Source organism: Babylonia areolata, chromosome 5 (genome assembly GCF_041734735.1).
Source record: "Babylonia areolata isolate BAREFJ2019XMU chromosome 5, ASM4173473v1, whole genome shotgun sequence".
Lineage (NCBI taxonomy): Eukaryota > Metazoa > Mollusca > Gastropoda > Neogastropoda > Buccinidae > Babylonia > Babylonia areolata.
In genome coordinates this window covers 3418-25000 of record NC_134880.1, presented here as the reverse complement: position 1 = coordinate 25000, position 21583 = coordinate 3418, and the positions used below count along the sequence as shown (strand labels likewise).

At 42.8% G+C, this 21583-nt stretch overlaps 1 protein-coding gene across 2 annotated transcripts in view; it reads right to left on the bottom strand.

Annotated features, from left to right (window-relative positions):
- Window positions 1-18787, bottom strand: part of LOC143281849 (uncharacterized) — a 49531-nt gene extending 30744 nt beyond the window's left edge. Inside the window, exon 1 of one of the 2 annotated variants that reach the window (XM_076587090.1) lies at window positions 18390-18787. The gene's annotated coding sequence lies outside the window, so the exon portion shown is untranslated. The remainder of the gene's footprint in view (window positions 1-18389) is intronic. The other variant, XM_076587089.1, reaches the window with a different exon arrangement.
- Window positions 18788-21583: the final 2796 nt, after the last annotated feature.

Here is a 21583-nt window from a genome sequence, read left to right as displayed (position 1 = left end):
AGAGAGAGAGAGAGAGAGAGAGTTTCAAAAACTTTATCACTCAAGAATAAATATTTTAGGCATTACAATCTCTCCTTGTGACAACAAAAACAATGCGAGAGAGAGAGAGAAAGAGAGAGAGAGAGAGAGAGAGAGAGAGAGAGAGAGAGAGATAGATAGATCACTTACCCCACTCAACGTCAACTTCATTGATTACTCATCCAGTGCAGAATTAAATATGGAATTGACAGATATGGCTTATCGCCACTTGAAAAGATCTCTCCCATCTTATTTATCTTCTGTCCTTCACACTTTCATCCATTCTTTCTGTCAGGTCTTCTGTTTAAAAGTTCCTTGAGTCCCCAAAACCTCTTCAAAGACAATTTGGCTAAAGGGCCTTTCGTATCAAGCACTTTCTGTCTGGAATTATCTTCCCCTGGATCTACGTCATTTACCAACGGTGTCCTTCAAAAACACACACAGAAAACAACAAAAAACCCGTACAAAATGGCCTTTGGATGTGACGAGGTATGACGAACTATCGTTGTCTGTTCAGTGTCTACCTCTCCACACCTGACCACTCCCCCCCCCCCTATTGAAATCATCATATGGTGTGTGTTCGTGTGGGTGGGTGTTTACACTGTGTGTGGGGGAGAGGATAAAGGGTGGCGGGGTGGAGGGGACTTTTTGGGGGGACACTTTAACGGGTGCAGAAACATTTTGTTGTTGTTGAAAACTTGGTATCGTAGTTTTTACACACACACACACACACACACACACACTTCATCCAGTTAGAGAGAGAGAGAGAGAGAGAGAGAGAGTGGGGGAGAGGGGGCAGAGACAGACACATTTTGAGGAGAAGCTAACAGAGAGACACAGACCAGACCAGAACAGAACAGAACTCTGATACCGAGAGATCACCACACAGAGAATGGGGTCTCAAACAATACCAACAAAACCTCTTTTCAAAAGCCCAAACCGCTGGAGAGCCCAAACGCCCACTGTTCAACGAAGATCCCACACCAATCATTGTAGAATTTTCGTCAGGCGAATTCCCAACAACACTCGCCCAAAACTTCCAACGTCATGTCTGTCACAGAAGAATGAAGACCGATCCGCTTCAGTGACTTGTCATGGTCTCTTGGTGCATGCTTGCCTTTCGGGAACACGACAGAGAAGCTTTGGGACCATGGAGAGAACAGGTAAGGACAGGGGCAGAAAGACCAGTCAGTGGTGGTAGCGGCGTCGAGTTTAGTAGTGGCTTGAATGTTGAATGGAGGGGAGAGATTAAAGGAGAGGGGCTAGAATACGTGTGTATGGGTGTGGCGTGGCGGGCAACAGGAGACACTGCAGTCTGGGCATTAATATATATATATATATATATATATATATATATATATATATCGGACACGACTGACTATCATACATATATATAAATACTGCAGGGTGGACACTCACACACACACACACACACACACACACACACACACACACACATATATATATATATATATATATAGAGAGAGAGAGAGAGAGAGAGAGAGATATATATATATATATATATATATATATATAGAGAGAGAGAGAGAGAGAGAGAGAGAGAGATATATATATATATATATATATATATATATATATATATATATATATATACTCGCACTGTCCAGCAATCAGAAACAGCTTACTACAACTCTCAAATCAGTGGTTTATGTCAGCTAGAAAATTGTTCTATATCTGTGGAAAGTTGACTGGCAATGTCAGATCATCTCCTCTTCCCACTTTGTTCCCCGTTCATCAGCTACTTCAAGTGTTTTCAGACTATTTCTTAAGTAAGTCACTGACATTAGACAAGAACTTGATCTTACGACAACTGCTTCATTATCAGTGATCAGTTCGAATCATGCCACCAGTTCAGTTTCTTCTGTTTTTGACCGCTCCCATCCTGTCACAGAAGATGAACTAAGAAATATCATTTTAAAGTCAAAACCGACCACTTGCCAACTAGATCCCATCCCTACCTCTTTGTTAGTTAAAAACATAGGCACTCTCTTACCCACTTTGACACATATAGTAAATAAAAGTATTCTGTTAGGTTCTTTCCCCTCCTGTTATAAAGCCGCAGTTGTAAAACCAGTGCTTAAGAAACCGTCTATGGATCAGAATGCTCTACAAAATTACCGACCAGTCTCAAACTTATCTTTTATGTCTAAGGTCATTGAAAACGTTGTTCCGAGTCAGTTATTTGAATGCCTAAACTCACATTCCCTGCTGTCACCCAACCAATCAGCATACAGACCATCACATATTACAGAGACTGCACTTCTCACTCAAGGTCACTAATGATATACTCCTGGCACTAGATCATGGTAATGTTTCCGTTCTTACTCTGTTAGATCTCAGTGCAGCGTTTGACACCTTAGACCATACACTTTTGTTGCACAACCTTCATCACTACTATGGAGTTTCAGGATTAGCTCTCTTAGGTCAAAAGCTATCTTTCAAGTCGCATCCAGACTGGATGATAATAAAACAGAAGCACTTCTCATTCACTCAAAGCGCTCATTTCTGACTTGCCTAAGCCTTCATCTATCCTGGTGGGAACCTCAGACATACCTGTCTCAGCATCAGCACGCAATTTTAGGTACATGCTTTCGGATGACATGACACTTGACATACACATCAACAACATTTGTATGTCAGCATATGCAGCACTCCGACAAATCAGCTCCATTCGCCAATAATCTAACCACAGAAACCATAAAGACACTGGTTTGTTCTTGTATCCTATCTAAATCAGATTATGGAAACGCTCTTCTTGCTGGCAGCCCCAAACACTATGTTGACAAACTTCCAAAAGTTCAAAACTCTGCAGCACGACTCGCACTCAAGGCAAGGAAACGTCAGCACATTATTTCCCTACTCGCTTCCCTTCACTGGCTCCCCATTCAAGCACGAATACAATACAAACTCCCAGTCCTTTGTCACAATTTCTTCACTGATTCTTGTCCCGTCTATCTTTCGGATCTACTTTCTGTCTATTCACCATCCAGACAACTCCATTCTTCAAATGATATGCGCTGTCTATTCCAAGAATTCGCACAAAAACATATGGTGAACGGGTTCCTTTATTTTTGTTGCACCAAAACAATGGAATTCACTGCCCTCACACTTTCGTCATACCCCAACACCCGCATTCAAGAGAGCACTCAAAACACATCTTTTCAAATTGTATTTTCTTTTCCATTTGTTTATGCTTGTTGTGATTTGATTGCTGGGCGTGCTCTTGGAGGTGAGTGTGTGCATTTGTGATGATTTTTGGTGTTGTTCTGTGAGGCCTGGTTCCTTGGTGTATGTGTTGACTAGGGTGAATGTGACATGTTTTTATCTTGCTGCGATTTGGACCAATGTGATGTGACACTCTGATATTGCCTGTGATTATTTGCATATTTTTATGTCACTTAGTTTGAAGTATGTAAATTTTAGCCAGTGTGATGTGAGATAGTCTGAAATATGTATATTTTAGCAAATGTTATGTGAGACTCTGTCTATTCATCTATGTGTGTGTGTGTGTGTGTGTGTGTGTGTGTGTGTGTACATATTTTTACGTCACGTAGTCTGAAATCTGTATATCGTATTGTAAAGCGTGGTGAGCCCCATTTGAGATGGGGGTACTGCGCTATATAAGCCTGCATATTCTTCTTCTTCTCATTATTATTATGTATGTATGATTGTCAGTAGTGTCCGATTATGACAATCAGAACAGCAGAAGATGCAACTGCAGTCACACACACACACACACACACACACACACACACACACACACACATATATATATATATATATATATATATATATATATATACGTAGGGAGGGACGGAGAAGGTGATTGTGGATGGTGTGTTTCCAGAGAGCTTTATCAAGACTATATTCAGACTATGAAAAAACAAGAACAAACGATATGTTGACACGTTCATTTAAATAACATTCTCCGTTTCTGTCTGTCTGTCTGTCTGTCTGTCTCTCTTCCTGGTTGTCTTGCTTACTCTATTATCATCAGAAAATAAAATTCATTCAATTCTCTTTCTGGTTTCAACATAACTTTATTCATAAAAGCTATTAATAAAACATACATATACGGAGCAACAACAAGCTTGTGATTAATTATTTTCGTTTGTTTTTAGTTTGACGGTGCGGGAACATTGCACACAAGCAGTAATGCTCACACACATGTTTTCCGGTTCTATGTAAATGACTTCAATAACTGTCATTTTATATGTCACTGGAAAACATGTCCTTTCTCTTCTCTTTTTTCTTTCTCCCTCTCTTCCTGTTTTATATTTCGTTTGATTGCTTCATTGATAATTCATTCTATATTCGTCTTTCCATGGAGAAGAATAAGAACGAGAAGAGGGAGGAGGAGGAGGAGCAAAAGAAGAAGAAGAGAGAAAGTGTGTGTGCAGGCACACCCTACAACACCTCCTGGTACCCCTCAGACTGATCCGTCCGTGCAATTATGTAAACATACATACATTACACACACACACACACACACACACACACACACACACACACATACATACGTATACCTACGTACATGCTCATATACTTAAGTTTGCTGTTCCGTGACGGCGAGTGATCCACCCGAATTTGAGACACAAATACTCCCAGTGACAGGAACACAACACAACACAGCACAGCACAACACAGCACAACACAACACAGCACAGCACAACACAGCACAACACAACACAACACAACACAGCACAACACAAATGTGAAAGACTGAAAGACACCTGCATAATATTTCCCACGTTTGTTCAAGATTCTCAAGTGAACAAGCCTCATTCTTTTTTTTTTCTTTCTTTTTGTTGTTGTTGTTGTTGTAAGTCTTCGAACTGGTGACACACAAGAACCGGTTTTTTAGAAGAACATTGTTCAGCACACATTACTTCCCAAACTTCCTGAACGACTGTCTCATATTGAATAATAGATGAGTGTGTTCCTGATTTAGTGTACCCCCCACCCCTTCCCCCCTCCCCGTGCCTCTAACGCACACACGCTGCACTCTCTCTCCCCGCGCCTCTTACGCACACACGCTGCACTCTCTCTCTCTCCCTCTTTCTTCCTCGGGCTGACTTCGGCCGCCAGTGCAGAAAGGATCAGCCCAGCTCACTTGCTCTTGCCTTTTCAAACTGTGTCAATGATTGAAAAATGACTGAAAGGACTAGTCTTCCGTGTCCGCCAACGTCACTGGGACAAAAACGACAAGCTCCTTCTTCACGCTGTCTCTCGTGTCGTTCCAGAAAACACACACACACACACACACACACACACACACACGTATCACATATACCACAAATACACACAGACAGACAGACAGACAGACACACGCACGCACACACACACACACACACACACGTATCACATATACCACAAATACACACAGACAGACAGACAGACGCACGCACGCACACACACACACACACACACACACACATCACACAAGTTTAAATACCACTTCTCACAGCCACCTATCTGCACTCCCTTCTTTACAACACACAACTGCATTCATGTGGAGAGAGAGAGAGAGAGAGAGAGAGAGAGAGAGAGAGAGAGAGAGAGACAGACAGACAGACAGACAGACAGACAGACAGAGACAGACAGATAGAGAGAGACAAAGAGAGAGACAGACAGAGAGACAGGCAGAGACAGAGACAGAGAGACAGACTTACAGAGAGAGACAGAGACAGAGATATTTTAACTCTTGAACTTAAACGAGATCCCACACTCTATTCAGATTTTGCACGCAAGTGTTCACCACTTGAACCATGAAACGCGCGAAAGAAAGCAAGCTAGATAGAGAGACAGACACACAGGTAGAAAAAGAGCCAGGCAGCTAGATAGAAAGACAGGCAACTAGATAGACAGATTGACAGCTAGATAGACAGACAGGCAGCTAGATAGACAGATTGACAGCTAGATAGACAGACAGCTAGATAGAGAGAGACAGCTAGATAGAAAAACAGACAGCTAGATAGAAAAAACAGGCAACTAGAGAGAGAGAGTCAGACTGATAGCTAGATAGACGGACAGCTAGATAGACGGACAGCTAGATAGAGAGAGACAGCTAGATAGAAAAAACAGCTAGATAAAAAGACAGGCACCTAGATAGAGACAGATTGACAGCTAGATAGACAGACAGCTAGATAGAGAGACAGACAGACAGCTAGACAGACAGACAGCTAGATAGAGACAGACAGCTAGGCAGAAAGACAGTTAGATAGACAGACAGACAGCTTCATAGAGAGAAAGACAGACAACTGGATAGAGACAGACAGACAGTTAGACAAACAGCTAGCTAGACAGACAGACGGACAGCTAGATAAAGAGACAGACATATAAAGAGACAGCTACATAAAGAGACAGACAGCTAGACAGACAGACAGCTAGATAAAGAGACAGGCAGCTAGATAGACAGACAGACAGCTAGACAGACAGACAGCTAGATAAAGAGACAGACAGCTAGACAGACAGACAGCTAGACAGAAAGACATACAAACAGCTAGATAGAGAGACAGACAGCTAGATAGACAGAGAGAAAAGACAGACAAGATAGAGAGACAGACAGCTAGACAAACAGCTAGATAGAGAGACAGACAGCTACATAGAGAGACAGCTAGACAGAGAGACATACAAACAGCTAGATAGAGAAACAGACAGACAGCTAGATAGACAGACAGACAAACAGCTAGACAGAGAGAGACAGCTAGATAGACAGACAGCTTCATAGAGAGAAAGACAGACAACTAGATAGATAGTTATATAGACAGACAGCTAGATAGACAGACAGACAGACAGCTAGACAGACAGACAACTAGATAGAGAGACAGGCAGGTAGACAGAGACAGGCAGCTAGACAGAGAGACAGCTAGATAGAGATATAGGCAGCTAGACAGACAGACAGCTAGATAGACAGACAGCTAGACAGACAGACAACTAGATAGACAGACAGGCAGGTAGACAGAGACAGGCAGCTAGACAGAGAGACAGCTAGATAGAGATATAGGCAGCTAGACAGACAGACAGCTAGATAGACAGACAGCTAGACAGACAGACAACTAGATAGACAGACAGGCAGGTAGACAGAGACAGGCAGCTAGACAGATAGACAGCTAGATAGAGATATAGGCAGCTAGACAAACAGACAGCTAGATAGAGAGACAGGCAGACAGATAGAGACAGACAGCTAGAGAGAGAGACAGGCAGCTAGATAGAGAGACAGACAGAGACAGACAGCTACATAGAGAGACAGGCAGCTAGACAGAGAGACATACAAACAGCTAGATAGAGAGAGAGGCAGACAGACAGCTAGACAGACAGCTAGCTAGACAGACAAACAGCTAGACAGCTTCATCGAGAGAACGACAAACTGGATGGAGACAGACAGACAGTTAGACAGACAGCTAGCTAGACACAGACAGCTAGATAGATAGATAGATAGACAGACAGCTAGATAGACAGACAGACAGACAACTAGATAGAGAGACAGACAGCTAGACAGACAGACAGCTAGATAAAGAGACAGCTAGATAGAGAGACAGAGACAGACAGCTGGATAAAGAGACAGACAGCGAGACAGACAGCTAGATAAAGAGACAGACAGCTACATAGAGAGACAGACAGCTACATAGGGAGACAGGCAGCTAGACAGAGAGACATACAAACAGCTAGATAGAGAGACAGACAGACAGACAGCTACATAGACAGACAGACAGCTACATAGAGAGAAACGACAGACAACAAGATAGAGAGACAGACAGACAGCTAGACAGACAAACAGCTAGACAGACAGACAGCTAGACAGAGACAGACAGACAGCTAGACAGACAAACAGCTAGACAGACAGACAGCTAGACAGACAGAGAGAGAGACAGCTAGATAAACAGACAACTTCATAGAGAGAAAGACAGACAACTAGATACAGACAGACAGCTAGCTAGACAGACAGACAGCTAAATAGATAGTTAGACAGACAGACAGCTAGATAGATAGACAGCTAGATAGATAGTAAGATAGACAGACAGATAGCTAGAGAGACAGACAGCTAGATAGATAGTTAGATAGACAGACAGCTAGATAGATAGTAAGATAGACAGACGGCTAGATAGAGAGACAGACAGCTAGATAGAGAGACAGGCAGGTAGACAGAGACAGGTAGCTAGACAGAGAGACAGCTAGATAGAGATATAGGCAGCTAGACAGACAGACAGCTAGATAGACAGGCAGACAAATAGAGAGACAGACAGCTAGATAGAGAGACAGGCAGCTAGACAGAGACAGACAGCTAGATAGAGAGACAGACAGCTACATAGAGAGACAGACAGCTAGACAGAGAGACATACAAACAGCTATATATATATATATATATATATAGAGAGAGAGAGAGAGAGAGAGAGAGAGAGAGCGAGAGAGACATCAGCTAGCTAGACAAACAGCTAGACAGACAGCTAGACAGAGAGAGAGAGACAGCTAGATAGACAGACAGACAGCTTCATAGAGAAAAAGACAAACTGGATAGAGACAGACAGACAGTTAGACAAACAGCTAGCTAGACAGACAGACAGACAGCTAGACAGAAAGCTAGATAGACAGACAGCTAGATAGACAGACAGACAGACAGCTAGATAGAGAGACAGACAGCTAGACAGACAGGCAGCTAGATAGAGAGACAGGCAGGTAGATAGAGACAGACAGCTAGAGAGAGAGAGAGGCAGCTAGACAGAGAGACAGCTAGATAGAGATATAGGCAGCTAGACAGACAGACAGCTAGATAGAGAGACAGGCAGACAGATAGAGAGACAGACACCTAGACAGAGAGACAGGCAGCTAGATAGGACAGACAGCTAGATAGAGAGACAGACAGCTAGATAGACAGACAGACAGCTAGATAGAAAGACAGACAGCTAGATAGACAGACAGACAGACAGCTAGACAGAAAGACCGACAGCTAGATAGAGAGACAGACTGACAGCTAGATTGAGATACAGACAGCTAGATAGAGATACAGACAGCTAGATGCCTAGATAGAGATACAGACAGCTACATATGGATACAGACAGCTAGATAGAGACAGACAGATAGACAGATAGACAGAGAGAAAGACAGCTAGATAGACAGACAGCTTCATAGAGAGAAAGACAGACAACCGGATAGAGACAGACATACTGTTAGACAATCAAACAGCTAGCTAGACAGACAGACAGCTAGATAGAGAGACAGACAGCTAGACAGACAGTTAGATAGAGAGACAGACAGCTAGACAGACATACAGCTAGATAGAGAGAGAGACAGCTAGATAGAGAGAGAGACAGACAGACAGCTAGATAGAGAGACAGACAGCTAGATAGAGAGACAGACAGGTAGACAGACAGACAAGACAGCTACATAGAGAGACAGACAGCTACATAGAGAGACAGCAAGACAGACAGACAGCTAGATAGAGAGACAGACGGCTACATAGAGAGGCAGACAACTAGACAGAGAGACATACAAACAGCTAGATAGAGAGACAGACAGACAGCTAGACAGACAGACAGCTACACAGAGAGAAAAGACAGACAACTAGATAGAGAGACAGCCAGCTAGACAGACAGACAGACAGCTTCATAGAAAGAAAGACTGACAACTGGATAGAGACAGGCAGACAGCTAGCTAGACAGACAGCTAGCTAGACAGACAGACAGCTAGATAGACAGACAGTCAGCTAGATAGAGAGACAGGCAGGTAGATAGAGACATACAGACAGCTAGACAGAGAAGAGAGAGGCAGCTAGACAGAGAGACAGCTAGATAGAGAGACAGGCAGACAGATAGAGAGACAGACAGCTAGACAGAGACACAGGCAGCTAGACAGACAGACAGCTAGATAGAGAGACACGCAGCTAGTTAGAGACAGGCATTTAGATAGAGAGACAGGCAGCTAGACAGAGAGACGGGCAGCTAGACAGAGAGACGGGCAGCTAGATACAAAGACAGGCAGATAGACAGCTAGATAGAGAGACAGCTAGATAGAGACAGACAGCTAGATAGAGAGACAGCTAGATAGAGAGACAGACAGCTAGATAGAGAGACAGCTAGATAGAGAGACACACAGCTAGATAGAGAGACACACAGCTAGATAGAGAGACAGCTAGATAGAGAGACAGGCAGCTTGATAGAGAGACAGACAGCTTGATAGACTGATAGACAGCTAGATAGACAGACAGCTAGATAGAACGTACGAACGAACGAATCTTTATTGAGGGCAAAAAAAAAAAAAAAGGAATAAGCACAAATGGCTTGTTTTCATCCTGCCCTCACGAAAAGGGAAAACATAACAAATGCTCAGTACAAAAGCATGACATTACATGAATAAATTTCAATTATGTCCCACGAAAAAGACGAACAACATAAGTACATGCACAATTTATACTTAGAAACAAGAGAAGAAGGAAGAGGAATAGACAAGGAGAGAGACAGACAGACAAAAAGAAAGAAAGACAAGAGAGACATACAGAGAGAGAGAGAGAGGGGGGGGGGGGAGAGAGTGAGAAACACCCCCGACAGACAGACACAGAGACAGACAGGCAGACATACAGAGTGTGAGAGTGGGAAAGGTTAAGACATTGTATATGCAAATTCTTTCATGAGGTCTGAATGGTACATTTTTTTTAATACAATAAGACGAGTTTGGACATTGAGAATGGCTGATAAATTAGTCCACAATAAACCGCCTGAGTATGACAGACTAGATTTAAACAGATCAATTCTTGGATGGGGTAACATAATCTTATGGACGTGACGATTTTCGTTTATTTGAAATTTACTGACAATTGAGGGTGGAGCACAACCAGATACGATTTTGAACATAAAAACTGCTTTGTTGTATTTTAATCTCCATTTCATTGGGAGAATATCCAATAAAAGATAATCGTCTGGTGTCAATGTGGAGGATTTCAGGAGAACTAATTTTATTGCACGTCTGTGAAGACTGGACAGTGGCCTGAGAATGTTTTCACTTGCACAATCCCATAGAGTGGATGCATAATTTATATGGGACTCAACGTATGCATGAAAGAACATTTTTCTAGAATGAACATTTAAGAAATGCTTTATTTTGTTCAAATGGTACACATTTTTTTGCTACATTTTTACATACCATAGAAATATGATCAGACCATGATAGATTATTGTACACCACAATTCCAAGAATTTTATGATTGTCAACGTCTTTGATAACAACAGTATTTATGTAAAGAGGTAAAAGTTCGTCGAAAATGTTTTGACGCTTCTGTCGAGTGGTGATCATCATATAATTGGTTTTCTGTGGATGAAGACACATATGGTTTAGTTCTGACCACATAACTAACTTACTGATATTCTCTTGTAATACTATGGTTACTTCTTCCACGTTAAGATGACTGGCATGTAGGGTTGTATCATCTGCAAACATTTCACAACAAGTTGTTAAGTGCAAGGATGAATCATTGATGTATATTGAAAATAGAATGGGTCCCAGGACAGAGCCTTGAGGTACACCATACTTAACATACAAAAGAGCAGACTTGGATTCATTAACTAATACCATTTGTTTTCTATTAGATAAGAATGACGACATCAGATCTAAAGTGCTGTTACACAGTCCATAAATTCTTAGCTTTCTAAGAAGGAGCCTGTGGTCAATCATGTCAAATGCTTTGGCGAAGTCTACAATACGTACGCCAGCCATTTCATTTTTATGTATGTTACTGAGCCATTTATCCATTAAGCTGATCAGAGCAGTATGGCAAGAATGGAGTTTTCAAAAAACCGGATTGGTTTGGATGAAATAGATGAAAACGATCGAAATGATTAAGAATGTTTTGTCTCATGTGATTCTCTAAAGGCTTTGATAAAACAGATAAAATAGATATTGGTATGTAATTTGAGGGCTCAGAAGGATCACCAGATTTATATAGGGGTATAACTTTAGCAACATTAGAAGATTTTCGAAACTGATTTTTATTGATAAATAAATTTAAAATATAGGTGAGAGATTCAGAGATAACTGGAGCAGACATTTTTAGTATTTTGCTATCGATATCATCTAAGTCACGATTACCGGTTTGTTTCAAATTGACCAAAGCATTGTATACTTCATGCACTCCCATTAAAGGAATATTCAAGTCATATGATATATTCTTTGATGTGCAAAACTCTTGCAAAATTTCAACGTCAGTACTAGTTGAGAGACAGACAGCTAGACAGCCAGACAGCTAGATATACAGCTAGATATAGACAGACAGCTAGATAGAGAGACAGCTAGATATACAGACAGACAGCTAGATAGAGAGACAGGCAGCTAGATAAAGAGATAGACAGCTAGATAGAGAGACAGACAGCTAAAGAGACAGACAACTAGATAGGCAGACAGACAGCTAGATAGAGAGGCAGCTAGATAGAGAGACAGACAGCTAGATAGAGAGACAGACAGAGATATAGACAGCTAGATAAAGAGATAGACAGCTAGATAGAGAGGCAGCTAGATAGAGAGGCAGCTAGATAGACAGACAGACAGCTAGATAGACAGACAGACAGCTAGAGAGACAGACAGACAGCTAGATAGAGAGACAGGCAGCTAGATAGACAGACAGCTAGATAAAGAGACAGACAGCTAGATAGGCAGACAGACAGCTAGATAGGCAGACAGACAGCTAGATAGACAGACAGACAGCTAGATAAAGAGACAGACAGCTAGATAGACAGACAGGCAGTGAGATAGAGAGACAGACAGCTAGATAAAAGACAGACAGCTAGATAGACAGATAGATAGAATAAGAGGGAGATAGAGCGAAAGTGGTGAGAGAGAGGAGGGAAAGAAAGGAAGGATGGAAGACAGAGGGAGGAGGAGGGAGTGACACTCTCCAGTTCAGTTCAATTTCTCAAGGAGACGTCACTGCGTTCGGACAAATCCATATACCCTGCACCACATTTGCAAAGCAGATGTTTGGCCAGCAGCGTAATCCAACGCACTCTGTAAGGCCTGAAGGGAAAAAATCAATAAAATGAAGTGAAACAAGATACATAAACAGATAAACGGATATGTCATAATAAAACGGAAAAAAGAAAAAAGAAATGAAATAAAAAGAAATAAGCAAATAGACAAAGAACCTAAAGATGTAGAAATAGAAAGAGAAATTAAATAATAAAATACGAATAACAATAATGACAATATTTATAAACAGATAAACAATTAAGCAAATAAATGTAAATAAAACCCACGCGCACACACACACACTCACACATGCACAACATATATGCAGTCTCACAGATATGAAAGCACAAACAAATGTACATTGGCCCATAACTACACATAAAAGCACACGGACCCTCACACACACACACACACACACACACACACACACACACACATTCCCCATTTCCAACATTACGCCTCCCCCAGTCCCCTCCCCCCCCCCCCTTGCGCACGCGCGCGCGCGCGCGCGCACACACACACACACACACACACACACACACATTCTTACGCATCGCAGCTTCCACTGCACGCACGAACGCACACACACATACACGCGCGCGCGCGCGCGCGCGCACACACACACACACACACACACACAGATTCACTGGAAAGCAAAACCGAAAAACAAGTAAGGAAGAGAAAGTCGCGCGCATTGTCACAATTTTCAGCCTGACGATGGAAACGGAAGCTGTGGCACATGCTCTCCAGTGGATGACATCTAATCATCCGCCTGGAAATCAGCATGTCATGATTCTGACTAACTCCATGGACCTCATACAAAAACTGAAAGTAGAATGGGAAGCCATGAGTGGCACGAGGCAAATGCGCAACTTTCACATTCAAATGCTCACATGGTTTTACTACCCAGGACAGGCAGGTGTTCAGGGAAATGAGCGATCTGAAAGACTTGCTGTTAACGCAACAACAACGAGCGATCCACATTTGGGAAAATCTGAAATCCAAAGAAACGAAAGAGTACCCAAAAATCAGGTACAAGACCATCACACCTTCGGTCACCTCATAGAAAGAAAGGTAGAGAATGGGAGCGGCCGTGAGTCTGGCATGAAAGGTAGAGCACAATTCTTTCCAGATCAAACGAATATTGGCATCATTTCCAAACCACGATTGCGCAAATTTCTTCAAAACGGAACAGAGTCTCTCTGGACTTTCCCAGACACATAAGACTAAGCAACACGCTAGAATCAGAGATCTGTTCCCATCCCTGTTGCGGCAAATCGGTGGCAGTGTGTGTGTGTGTGTGTGTGTGTGCGTGCGTGTGTGTGTGTGTGTGTGTGTGTGTGTGTGTGTGTGTGTGTGTGTGTGAATGTATTGTAGGTGTTGTGGGAGTTACGGAATATAGGAATATTATATCATATGTGTATATGTGTGTATAAGTGAGAGACAGAGAAAGGGAAAGGGAGAGGCGCAGAAAGAGGTCGAGAATGAGAGAGAGAGGGAGAGAGAGAGAGAGAGAGAGAGAGGGATACGGATACGGACACCAGTAAGAAATACATTTGATAGCTGAATTCAAATAATTATAAGATTACGATTAGTTTCAGCATATATCAAATCCTTAGGTGTTTTCAAAGTTACTCCAAGAAATTTCTCCAGTAAACAAACCTTTTCACAGTGGATTGCTGGTTCGTAAAGACCCCATATTTCAGCTCCGTATTGTTATAGGTTGAATCTGACAGTCAATTTTATAAACAATTCAAAAGAATGATTTTCTAAAGTGGATAATTTTTGTATGATACAGAGATGTGTATGTTTAGCTCTGCTTGTAAGGTCTTTACATGCAACAATAAAACAAAGTTTTGTCGAAACTTTATACCTAAGTATTTATACACATTCACAACTGGCATAAGTGTTCCACTGTACGTCCATTTTTCTCTAATCCCCAAATACCCCCCTTTTCCAAAGATAATAATATCACTCTTTGACATATTAATTTTCAAGTGAAGTGAGTTAGCAGCTCTGCATAAAATATTCAACTGTGTTTGTAACCCAACAATTGTTTAAGACATTAAAACAACATCGTCAGCCAAAAGAATTATAAATATTTCCAAGACGTCACCAATAAACTGTGCACCATGTTTTCCATATCTAATAACATTAGAACTTAATTTGTTTATAAACTAAGAAAACAAAACAGGACTGCATACATTTCCTTGCTTAACACCAGAAGTGTACAGTATATAATCAGTCAGTTTACCTCCACCTCTCAGCCTTGCTTTCACACATTTATACATACTCATTACACAATTAAATAGCTTTCCATTTACACCTGCTTTCAATAGAATTGGTTAAAGAATAGGTCTATTCCTGGAATCATATATGCTTTTTCAAAATCTGAGAGAGAGAGAAAGAGGGAGAGAGAGAGGGATAGATAGATAAAGAGAGAGAGAGAGAGAGAGAGGGAGAGAGAGAGAGAGAGAGAGAGAGAGAGAAAGAGAGAGAGAGAAGCCAAGATGTTATCGATGGTAACAGATAAGCAAGTAACATGTTTTTTTTGTTTTTTTTTAACATCGGGCCCTCGCCCGAAAGAGGGAATAAAGCTAAAGAAGCGAAAATGAATAAAAGGAAGAAAAAAAAGTCAAAACAATAAAAAGAAAAAAAAAAAGAAAAAAAAAAGACATCAGTATTTTCCGATTATCTCACCATTCACAGCCATTCCACCAAAAGCAATATGAGAGAGAGAGAGAGAGAGAGAGAGAGAGAGAGAGAGAGAGAGAGAGAGAGAGAGAGAGAGAGAGAGAGGAGAATGCAAGAGAGAGAGAGAGAGGAGCATGCAAAAGAGAGAGAGAGAGAGAGAGAGAGAGAGAGAGAGAGAGGAGCATGCAAAAGAGAGAGAGAGAGAGAGAGAGAAGCATGCAAAAGAGAGGGAGAGAGAGAGAGAGAGAGAGGAGCATGCAAAAGAGAGGGAGAGAGAGAGAGGAACATGCAAAACAGAGAGAGAGAGAGAGGAGGATGCAAAAGAGAGAGAGAGAGGAGCATGCAAAAGAGAGAGAGAGAGAGAGAGAGAGAGAGGAGCATGCAAGAGAGAGAGAGAGAGAGAGAGAGAGAGAGAGACAGAGGAGCATGCAAAAGAGAGAGAGGAGCATGCAAAACAGAGAGAGAGAGGAGCATGCAAGAGAGAGAGAGAGAGAGAGAGAGAGAGAGAGAGAGGAGCATGCAAGAGAGAGGGAGAGAGAGAGAGAGAGAGGAGCATGCAAAACAGAGAGAGAGAGAGAGAGGAGCATGCAAAACAGAGAGAGAGAGAGAGAGAGGAGCATACAAAACAGAGACGGAGAGAGAGAGGAGCATGCAAAACAGAGAGAGAGAGAATGCAAAAGAGAGAGAGAGAGAGAGAGAGAGAGAGAGAGGAGCATGCAAAAGAGAGAGAGAGAGGAGCATGCAAAAAAAAAGAGAGAGGAGCATGCAAAAGAGAGAGAGGGAGAGAGAGAGAGAGGAGCATGCAAGAGAGAGAGAGAGAGAGCGGAGCATGCAAGAGAGAGAGAGAGAGAGAGAGAGAGAGGAACATGCAAGAGAGAGAGAGAGAGAGCGGAGCATGCAAGAGAGAGAGAGAGGAACATGAGAGAGAGAGAGAGAGAGAGAGAGAGAGAGAGAGAGAGAGAGAGAGAGAGAGAGAGAGCGGAGCATGCAAGAGAGAGAACGAATCTTTTTAATGAGGGAAGTGGAATAAGCATGCATATGCTTTTTTACATCCAGCCCTCAGGGCAAAAAGAAATGAAATCAAAATGTTCACAAGATAACAAAAGGTTATAGAAAAACATACATGAAATTCAAATACACTCAATTGCACAGTGGCATTTACAAGTACATAATCACGATACCTGCATTAATGACAATAATGTATATGAATATGGTAATGAGAGAGATAGAGTGAGTGAGTGAGAGAGGGAGATAGAGGATGAATGAATGAATGAATGAATGAATGAATGAATGAATGGATCTTATTTCCGATAGCATTAGAGTAAGCAAACAATTGCTTTCTCCAGCCCTCGAGAGGGAAAAATGTCTAAAGAAAAGGTATGAAGAAGACCCCCAAAAATGAGTAAACGTTAACAAATTCATAGAAAAACGAGAAAAGAAACAACATTAATAAGCATCATATTTATAAGAAACAACACGCAAATTATAAAATGCGGAGCGAGGGGGAGAGAGAGAGAGAGAGAGAGAGAGAGAGAGAGAGAGAGAGAGAGAGAGAGAGGAGCATGCAAAACAGAGAGAGAGAGAGAGAGGGAGAGAGAGAGAGGAGCATGCAAAACACAGACACACACACACACACAGAGGAGCATGCAAAGCAGAGAGAGAGAGAGAGAGAGAGAGAGAGAGAGAGAGAGAGAGAGAAGCATACAAAACAGAGAGAGGGAGAGAGAGAGAAGAGCATGAAAAACAGAGAGAGAGAGAGAGGAGCATGCAAAGCAGAGAGAGAGAGAGGGAGAGAGAGAGAGGGAGAGAGAGAGAGGAGCATGCAAAGCAGAGAGAGAGAGAGGAGCATGCAAAACAGAGAGGGAGAGAGAGAGAGAGAGAGAGGAGCATGCAAAACACACACACACACACACACACACAGAGCATGCAAAACAGAGAGAGAGAGGGAGAGAGAGAGAGAGAGTGGAGCATGCAAAAGAGAGAGAGAGAGAGAGAGAGAGAGAGAGAGAGAGGAGCATGCAAAAGAGAGAGAGAGAGATGAGCATGCAAAACAGAGAGAGAGAGAGAGGAACATGCAAAAGAGAGAGAGAGAGAGAGAGAGAGAGAGAGAGAGGAGCATGCAAAACAGAGAGAGAGAGAGGAGCATGCAAAAGAGAGAGAGGGAGAGAGAGAGGAGCATAAGAGAGAGAGAGAGAGAGAGAGAGAGAGAGAGTATTTTTAATCTTTTATTGCCGAACGCCTTAGCGTATCGTGGCCGCCACTGACGCCAATTTTATTGAGCAGGCTACAGCCAGTTCAAACCAGGTTCTACTTTCAACGAGTTCACGACTTCAGACAGGGGGAAACACGCCTTGAATATCTAGTGAACAGTCCCACATTTCGTTTCTGTATGACTCAATAGTGCCGTGTATATTTGGACCCCGCTCAAAAATGGATGTCTGTACGTCTCAGAATGTGGGGAATAAAGACACAAAAAATGTCGCAAAATGCAAACTTACGATTTTCAGAATAATCGGAAATGACAATACTCCGTATATAAATTAGAACCATAATATTTTGGACATGAAAGAAGAAGAATTTCAGTGTCAAAGTGAGAGGGTACATATTTATGTTTTCAAACCAGAGAGAGAGAGAGAGAGAGAGAGAGAGAGTATACAAGTGTACACCCTCGCTCAAACGCAGAATTTGTTTCAAGCAAAACTCACCCACGATACACTGTCAGTTTCCCACAGCCAAAATACTGTCGAAACGCAAACCGAACCAGTGATCAGTTGTCCACACGATAATCTGGGCAGAAAAAAAAATCTTCAGTATTAGAAAACACAGCCCACAAACAACCAGCAAACAAGACGAGGTGTGTTCTCACACTGAAGGCGCGATCTAAACTCGGCACAAGAAAAAGATCCGACGACTCCCCTCCCTGGCCTGAGCCACGAAAAGAAAGAAACTAGAGGCCGAAACGCACGTCCAATGGCGAAATGCATGAAGAATTAGACCTTTTCTCTGGTGGCTTCATGCTTGAGTAAATACCAGTTGCCTGGTCTGGCGAAAGGGAAAGCGAAGGCTGACACGACCCACCCGTTTGTCACCTGATTAGCTGCTGGTGGTGGTGGTGGTGGACTCAGGGAAATAAAAACAGGGTGTCCTACAGGTTGTTGTGTTGAACATTCCGAGGATGGGACTGGAGGGTAGAAAGCATAGAGGAGGTGGGGGTAGAGAGAGAGAGAGAGAGAGAGAAACAACCAAGATGGGGAGGAGACACACACCGGTCCCGATGTTTGCTGGGTTGCCGCCTCCACCACCCCTTTTTTCTCACTCTCTCTTGAGTTGCCTTGTTGTTCCCCGCTTCTTTTTTGTTGTGTGGGGTGGGAAGGCCTTCGAAGTTAAACCCGTGTGTGTTAGTGTGTGTGTGCATGTGTGTTAGTGTGTGTGTGTGTCAGTGTGTGTGTTAGTGTGTGTGTGTGTGTGTGTGTGTGTGTGTGCGTGCGCGTGTGTGTGTGTGTGTGCGTGTGTGTGTGTGTGTGTGTGACATTGCTGAACTGTTTTGGATTAGGGGTCATGAAGGACGGATCTGACTGTCACGTGTCACCTCCTATCATGTGTCACTGACTGTCACGTGTCACCTGTCACATGTCACCTGTCACGTGTCACGTCCTGTCACGTGTCACGTCCTGTCATGTGTCACCTCCTGTCACGTATCACCTCTTGTCACGTGTCACGTCCTGTCACGTGTCACGTCCTGTCACGTGTCACGTCCTGTCACGTATCACGTCCTGTCACGTGTCACTGACTGTCACGTATCACCTCTTGTCACATGTCACGTCCTGTCACGTATCACGTCCTGTCACGTATCACTGACTGTCACGTATCACGTCCTGTCACGTGTCACTGACTGTCACGTATCACCTCTTGTCACGTATCACGTCCTGTCACGTATCACGTCCTGTCACGTGTCACTGACTGTCACGTATCACCTCTTGTCACATGTCACGTCCTGTCACGTATCACGTCGTGTCACGTATCACGTCCTGTCACGTATCACCTCTTGTCACGTATCACGTCGTGTCACGTATCACTGACTGTCACGTATCACCTCTTGTCACATATCACGTCCTGTGACGTGTCACTGACTGTCACGTATCACCTCTTGTCACATATCACGTCGTGTCACGTATCACGTCCTGTCACGTATCACCTCTTGTCACGTATCACGTCCTGTCACGTGTCACTGACTGTCACGTATCACCTCTTGTCACGTATCACCACCTGTCACGTATCACGTCCTGTCACGTATCACCACCTGTCACGTATCACGTCCTGTCACGTGTCACTGACTGTCACGTATCACCTCCTGTCACGTATCACGTCCTGTCACGTATCACCACCTGTCACGTATCACGTCCTGTCACGTGTCACTGACTGTCACGTATCACGTCCTGTCACGTATCACCTCTTGTCACGTATCACGTCCTGTCACGTGTCACTGACTGTCACGTATCACCACCTGTCACGTATCACCTCCTGTCACGTATCACGTCCTGTCACGTGTCACTGACTGTCACGTATCACCTCCTGTCACGTATCACTGACTGTCACGTATCACCTCCTGTCACGTGTCACGTCCTGTCACGTATCACTGACTATCACGTGTCACTGACTGTCACGTATCACTGACTGCCACGTATCACCTCCTGTCACATATCACTGTCACGTATTGCTGTCACGTATCACCTCCTGTCACGTGTCACTGACTGAATGAAGAGGAGAAAGGTCAGTTTCACTGCCCGCCTTAGCGTGTGTTGTACTGGATTGGACTGGTGTCATGACACCAAGTTTGGTTGTCATAATGTGCTTATTGTAAAAGGAAGATTTCATGTATGGTGTGGCTGTGTTACTGTATTCATTTGAACTCGATATGTGGAGAAAGGCTCGTGATGCACGTGGTTTTAGGCGCTGAGGTGAAAATATTTCACGAGTTGTGATGTGAAGGCACCAAAACTTCTTGCCACTCCACTCTCTGCGCACAGCTGGACTGGTGACAGGAGTGACCTGGTAGAACTAAGAGACCTTGGGGACTGTCCCAGACACTGTTACCATTCTGAAAGAGAATGTCGGTCGTAGTCTTGTTGGACTGTGGAGGTTCAGGGAAGTTGATTTGAAGTACTGGTGAGTCAGTAATTTCAAGTTTGGTCATGAGAAATTAGGTGACATTGTTTCTTATAAATTTTAGAAATTTCGTTGGTTTATTTATTTACGTTTCTGAACCCTGGGTCAGTAAAACGAGAATGGCGATGCAAGTCATGTACTATTTTTACTAATTGTTCGATTTAACTGCAGTTAGGTTCTGAGGATGTTTCAGGATGCCCAGTGCCTGGCTTGTTATCAGACGAAGGTGTTTCACTGAACTATCGCCCACCAAAACATGCCTGGAAACAAGTCGTGAAAAGAAAAATGGAAATACTATTATGATTTAAAACTGTAAACGGGAAGTGTAAAGGAAAAAGACTATTGGTTGTGACCAACTGGATTGTAATTTCATGTGATTTATCTCTGAAAGGAAACTGTGAATACAATTTATTTTCTTTGATTTATTAATAATCAGAAAGCAGTGTCTTTACGTTGTTTATCCCTTGGTAAGAGTGAAATCAGAATGCAAACGTTGTGTGCGAGTCTGTCGTGTGAGCTTGAGTTGAGTGAATGTGGCAGTGTGACAAGTGGGTTGGAAGGGATTGGATTGTGTTGCACTGAATTGTATAGTAATGTATTGTAATGCACGGTATTGTGCTGTACTGTACTGTATTGTAATTTACTGTATTGTATTGTAATGCTGTGTATTGTACTGCATTGTAATGTACTGTATTGTATTGAACTGTACTGTATTCTGAAATATTGTATTTTA